Source organism: Bradysia coprophila, chromosome IV (genome assembly GCF_014529535.1).
Source record: "Bradysia coprophila strain Holo2 chromosome IV, BU_Bcop_v1, whole genome shotgun sequence".
NCBI classification, from domain to species: domain Eukaryota; kingdom Metazoa; phylum Arthropoda; class Insecta; order Diptera; family Sciaridae; genus Bradysia; species Bradysia coprophila.
The window spans coordinates 14919334-14926362 of record NC_050738.1 but is presented as its reverse complement, the minus strand read 5'-3'; the positions used below and the strand labels follow the sequence as shown (position 1 = coordinate 14926362).

Sequence of the window (7029 nt, the reverse complement as noted above, 5' to 3'; positions counted from 1 at the left end):
ATGAAACTAGATTGACATGACACAAATATATAATTTTCCCTGTTAAAGGCACTTCATTCATAACGTAAATACCGAAAGCACATGGCCATCACGTTGTTCATACGCGACAGAAGCGCAGGCGTTGCGCGCACCCTAATTCTCTCAATTCAGGAAAATGTTAATAAAACATTGCTTTTGGGACTGTATCGCTATGCAAAAGTTCTCTTTGAAGATTTAACTTAGACAAAACTATGAAAACATATTTTCCATGCTGAACTCTGTTAGAGATGTTCATCTAAAGTCAGTCAGTCGTTCCGTGGTCGCGACTCGATTTAAACATGTTCTTTTTTTAAGTCTCCGTGTCGGTTTATATGTTTGTGAGACAGTGAGGAAGTTAAACGTTTGAAAAAAGTTACATTTGAAAAATGGTTTCGCAATTTTGTTGTCCTCTATACCATACATAAAGAAGAGCCAACCAAATAATTTTTAATTAAATTGGTGGAAAATTCGAACGACATAAATAGTAATTTATAGTCACTGCATTCGATGATATTTTGTTAATTGTTCAATGATGAATTATTGAAATGAAGGTGCCGTTGAGTGTGATGTGTGCAGAATAACTGAAAATAAATTGGAAATACCCACAACAAAAGAGATAAATCGAATTAAAATTTATCAGTATGCTGGCATATTGATGAAAATATAAATTCGCTGCAACAATTGGATTTAAAAAAAAGGACATCAAATAAATAGTGTGATTGGGATATAAAACTACGTAAAACATTTAAATTGTAGCGAAAAATCAGATTAGCGTAAAGTCCTCATCGCAATTTATTTGTTTTATTGTTCAAAAGGATTTTATTTGTGCGTTTTGTTCAGCTCGGAGTGGCAATATAATGAGACGAATGAGTGTTGATGTAATTGTTGTTGAAAAGTTTTAATGGAAAGTGACTCGTTAAACACGGTAAATTTTGTCTTTCTATTTTCTTGAAGTATTTTTAGCGTTTATTTATTAATGTAAATGGGAAATCATCCATAAAACGTTTGTCATTCTTATACAGTATTCTTCCATAACTTTATAATTTTCAAACCTATTACTTATGTTGTTCAATTTATTGGTGTTTGATATAAAATCTTTTACTTCGTTATTTTTAACATAAGTTTTATAGTCGCTATTGTCGAAAGAAGCCATTTCGAATTGGCGTGAACTTAATAATGATGTAATATTTCGTTGAATATGATCTGCATCACCAAAATCTTTTACTCGACCTACATTCGGCTTTAAAAACCATTAGCCGTTATTATCCCCTCTTTTTTATCCATTTTCATTTTGTATCATTAACCGAAAAGTTGAAGTTGCCCAAAGTTAGCAATCTGAATAGTATAAAAGCGAATAAAATCAGAAAGTTTTTGAATTAAAAGTAAGTCGTTACAGTAAGTCACGAATTCTTGTCGCTTATGTTACCACTTGAAGTATATATTTTTGCGGAAATTGTGGAAAGTATTTCCGCTTAAATATCACTGCAACCGTTCTCGGTAATTACGAAGTTGTATGTCTGCTTATTTTATTAACATGTAATAACAGCCAAAAAGAAAACTTTTCTCTGCTGTGAAATTTCAAACTTTACGAAAAAAAAGAGGTTCTGTGTGTCATCTATACTAGTGCACAAAATTGTCTTAACGCAATTTGTGTGTTCAGAATAACATAAACCAATTGTTATGTTGTTATATGAAAAAGTTCCATCTTCTCCTTTCTTAATATGATTCAATGCTGAATTTTCTTGGCTCAAATTATTTGTATGCAATTCAAAGCGAATTTAATTATAATATCACAAATCCTAATTTACCTCCTGAGATAAAAAGTTTTTCATTTTTCTTCACTTGTGTTACACAAGTTGTGTGTATAAAATGGATACAGTGAATATGCGACTGTGTTTTTGTGTCGCAATTGTAAAAATTGCAGTAAGAGAAGAACTTAATTAGCTAATTTTAATTGAATTTTTCTGCATCGTATACGGGAAAAAAGAAGAAAATGCAAACAAACATAATGAGATTAAATAGATCGACTCGCTCACAAAATGATTCTCACTACAGATGAAACCCTGAGTTCCTTCCCTGTCAAAAATGATGTATAATATTTCTCTACAAAAAAGGTAAAGTTTCGATTTCTCGGGTGCCATACTCGACCGCCTCGAAAAGCAATTTTCCACTTCTTTTCGCTTGGTTAAACTTCCTGTATAGAGTATGTTTAGTTTAAAAAAAATATAATTCATCCCTCTTCTGAGAAGTCTTCTCTCTTCGTAAAAGAAAGGACCGAAAGAATCTTCAATATATTTAATATATTCAATTGAAAGTGTGTATAACCATTAAGTCAGTTGCTTTTCTTGTTCATCTAGTGACTAATACCAAAAATTACTCTTCTTCCTAGTTTCACTATACACTTTGAAATCAGATCTCGTTACATATTTCTGTCGTCTTTGTCAATATCAGATGATTAGCCATTATGGTTATGGAGGTGCGGGAAAGCAAGTTTTCCGTTCAAAGATGTTGTAACACTAGATGGGTGACAACTACAAATACTTTACCTCGATATTCATTTACAGCAATAATGATATTCCAAGTCTCGAGTTTATATTCTAGTATATTGAGTATATCCGGTCTATACGTTTGTCGAGCATAAATCGTATAAATGACAACTGTCAACAGAAAAATAATTAAATTTTGACTCGACAGATTTCCATCAAACAAAATGCTCTTGTGGAGAGTATGATCTCAGGCGTCCTGTAAAATAATTAGTTTTTCAATCGAAATAATATCTGTCGAGGGATAAGACGTTGAAAACACGACATGTAAAAAAATACAAATTCTTATTGTTGAAGGTTGGCACAATATGCCAAAATGTTGATGCTTAATTACTGAGCCAAATCCAATGACAGATTAATTCCATTAAAATTTCTCTCACACCATTTTGCCTGTTACTTCTCATTCATCGAAAAATCTTGTAAAGTCCAATTCCTTCATTTGAATTTGTTCCCGATAGAGAAAAATAGAGATTATTAGGTACCGATTCTCACCCATAATTAACCTCACTAATTTGACGTATCGCAGGTAAATTTTATCAGAAGCTTTTGATAAGAAAGCTATCAAAACAAGGCCAGATATCAGGTTTTGCTTGTTTTTCAGGGATTTTAATGTACATATGACGAAGTTTTGGACGTAGAATTATATCCGAAACGTCCCATACTCATCTACCCCAGGATCCTGTCTCAATTTTTGTTTCTAAATTTATTTAACAGTCAGCGGTACCGTGCTGCCGTTCTATATTCTTGAGAAAGCAAACAAGTCCTTTTCACGTATACACGAAATGAAATAACAGACACATATATTTCAGCATTTTTGCTGATTTGAAATAATTTTTACTGCCAAGAAACTAAATTTACTGCCCAAATACACTACGACAGTTAATTGAATTTATTAAATTTACTGCCAAAAGTTAGTTACCAAGTGATACAGATGTGTCAATTATGAGAATCGTTTTATCATGTTGAAAACTCGTAAACACATAGCATATACGAAAAACATTACTTCGACAAAGTTTAAGCCTTCAAAAAATTACCGGATTTATTAAGATAATAAAACCAAGTCGTCCCAAATGAATTCAAACAATCCATTATGTCTGAGGGATGACAGAAATCTTATTAATTTTTTTTTACAAGAATAAATTGATTTTCATCAACAGTTCCCATTTGATGCAAAGTAAGTGTTGAAATTCAATTCAATAATGTCTTGTTAAAGGAAGTTCGCAGGTTTGATAAAATTTGAATGAAAAATGAGGGATTACGATAAAATTGGTTTGCTGGGAGGAGAGTTGCGAAAGGAAAAAAAAACATTTTATTTTGTCTATATATTATCAGTTAATTGTTAATTGCAGTTGTGCTTTACATTGTTATGCAGTTCTAGGATTCGCTCCAGTGAACATAAAAACAAACTTTTCAACTGATTCAATTTGTTTCCATTTTCTATTTTCGTTCCGCACAAATGTAAAACGGTAATTTTTCGTCCCCATATAAAAGAAATCCGCAAAACAAAATGAAAAACATAATTGCATTTGGTCATGTCCTGTTACCTTTTTATTTATTTATCGGAGATAGGATGTAACACGAAAGACGTTAAAAAGGAAACAAAAATATTTTATTATTAAATTATATACACGACGGACAAAAAGCTTTTTGAAGAAGCCATAGCTTTATAATTGAAATTGGCCAAGTTTTCCTTGGTGATAGAGAAAATTTTTATCAAAGTAAAAACATAAATTTATTTGAGGAAGCACAGATGCACCGAAAGGTTACTTTAATACAATAATTTAAGCTTTTTGTTACACTTGTCGTCGTACCAAAAACCATAAATCGTATGCTATGTGTACGATTGTTATTAAACATTCAACGAGAAGTAACATTGCCTTTCATACCGAGAACAGCCTGCATAATGTCCTATTTGAACAAATGTTGAAGCTACGCTTTGCTGTGGCGTTTAAGCAGAGTAAAAATATTTTTTCAACACATTTCATTCTATAGAATAATCTAACTGCATTTCTTGCTCTGGTAAATGGGTAAATGGATGCAATATAACTTTATTAAAAAAGGACAAATGTGGAGCATATTGTTGAAAGCAACACTTCCATTTTTATAAAAATGTGCTTTTCCTTGTATGGCGAAAATATGGGTGAAATGCATCCATGCAACTATAGTTTCTTCTTATTTTTACGTGATATAAAACATTTAATTTCAATAAAAATATTTTAAACATTGTCGTCTGTTGCAGCAACGACAAAAGTAGCAGACAAGCTGTATTGTTCTCTAAAATATAATAGTGAGCCTAACGATGCGTAATAAGAATTTTGCAACCTTGTACATACCACCTTTGCTTAACCTTAGATGAAAAGATCAGGGACGCGAATTGCAAGAACCGTACGTCCAACACAAGACATCCTTTCACATTCATTGAATACTAAAGAAATATCCTTCAAAGAGACAAACAGAGCTACAGCTAGTTCTCGAGGTCGAAACAGCCTTCTTTTTCTCAATTCATTCACTTAACGTGAGCCTTGGGTAAGGGAAGATTGCTTAAACTCTGTTTGTTCCTGTTTTTATTTTATTTTTTAGATTCATTCTGATTCAATGAAATGAAGGTTAGAGGCGCCAGCTCGCTGTGATTCACTTCAGGTTATAGTCTTCACTGAGTATATAAAAGTAAAGAAACGGTCAGTTTAGGCTTAGTCCAATCGCTAATGACACAATAGGCCTGAAATAGAAAAGGTTCTAATTTTATTCAAAAGCGCGAGGAAAAGGTATTTTTCTTTTCCTCGAGATTTGTAGTTGTCAATGAGGCGAATGATGGAAATTGAGTCTTGTGTGTTAACAGATCTCGACTTCACACAAAAAGAATCACCATAGGGTTTTAAACGAGGGGCAAATATTAATAGAAAATTCTTTACAAGAAGCTAAAAGAAAATCATCCAAAAGAAAATCCTCAAACTCGTAGAAAATCCTTTAAAAAAAGAAAATATTTGTAAAATAGAATAAGGCGATCCAGAATCAGTACAAATCATCTGAAAATCCTTGGGAAACGATGGTAGGACCCTTTAAAATCCTCAGAGGATTTTCTTTTTTCCTTTGTCATCGAAATTTACAAATATCTGCCCCCCGGTTGAAAAGCATATCATGCCTTGCAGCTCAGAGCTTAGAGTTACTCGGGATAAAAACGAAACGTTTTCGTGTCGTTGGAAAAATACTTTTCAAATTTTCATTTCTAGTTATGTAAATGGCTACAAATATTATATGGCAACATTCTATACCATTTATAAAATGATAATTTATCGAAATGTCTAAAATGAAATGGCGGAAAATGTAACATTTTGTACATGTGACAGTGGAAAATTAAACCGCAACTCCTGACTCTTTACATTATTCAAATATTGTCGCACTGAATGAGACTCATTCTTATCAAAGATGGTGGCAAATTAAAAATAAATTGCCCCGGCATTTTTCCCATTCTACAGGAAATTACGCAGATTGAAGCTTAAAAGATTTTTTGTTTCGTAAATTTTCTTATATTCCATTTTAGAAAAATGTAATTTCTGGCAAATTGTCTAGAAAAAATGGCACTCTCATAGGAATGTAATAAAGTTTCTATTTAAATGGATTTGCCAATTTTTATTGCGAAAATTAGAATTTATTGTGTGAAACGTTTTTTTTTTGTATTATACGATTGGTTGTGACTCTCACTTAATGCTCATGTCGATGAAGGGAGATAAAATAGCTAACCTTGCCTTTGATTCATAATTAACAAAAATTACATAGAAGCAATAGCAGTATAACATTATGTGAACATTCCTAGCCCTTGCATTAACAAGGTAAAGAACTCAAATAACGAAGTTACGAGTATAAATGTGTGAACACAATACATCACCTTCAATCTACTTTGTCTACTTCATCAATTATACTGATGGTGGTATTGATTGTAGCAGTCAATTTTCGCTTAATTTATGGAAGCCACCCCAGCTGAAAAGTTGCAAGTGATAATAAATTGACTCCAAAACTGATAGCATTTTCCTTTCCATTTCGCACTTTTTAATTTTGGATGAATATACTTTTTTGGGGGTGTACAGGGTGGATCCGCACACACGTCATTTGAACATTTTATCCAAAGGATGGGCATCTGTTAGTGACATAACTAGCTAGCACAAAATTAATTGTATAAAACTATTGAAGTACAAGATTTTTTATCGGACGAGATGCTGAATGATAATATAAACTAAAGAGCCGTAAGCGGACTTTCTGCTCGATAAAACATTGAAAATTACAATAAGTAAAAAAGTTGTAAGGACATTTCTGTTTCTGTAATTTTCGGCCCTCAAGAACAATGCACGAAAATTTGTAGTCCCGTTGTCGTAAATGGCTGGAAAATACTGTATGAATGTATGTTTTGAAAACCCTGTGTGACGAAACAATAGAACTCACCTCAGAAAAAAAAAATTCATTCTCCATCGAC

At 32.4% G+C, this 7029-nt stretch overlaps 1 protein-coding gene across 2 annotated transcripts in view; it reads left to right on the top strand.

Annotated features, from left to right (window-relative positions):
* The first annotated feature begins 303 nt into the window (after positions 1–303).
* Positions 304–7029, top strand: part of LOC119086011 (trace amine-associated receptor 1) — a 31277-nt gene continuing 24551 nt past the window's right edge. For both annotated transcript variants that reach the window (XM_037196588.1, XM_037196587.1), the window contains exon 1: positions 304–943. The gene's annotated coding sequence lies outside the window, so the exon portion shown is untranslated. The remainder of the gene's footprint in view (positions 944–7029) is intronic.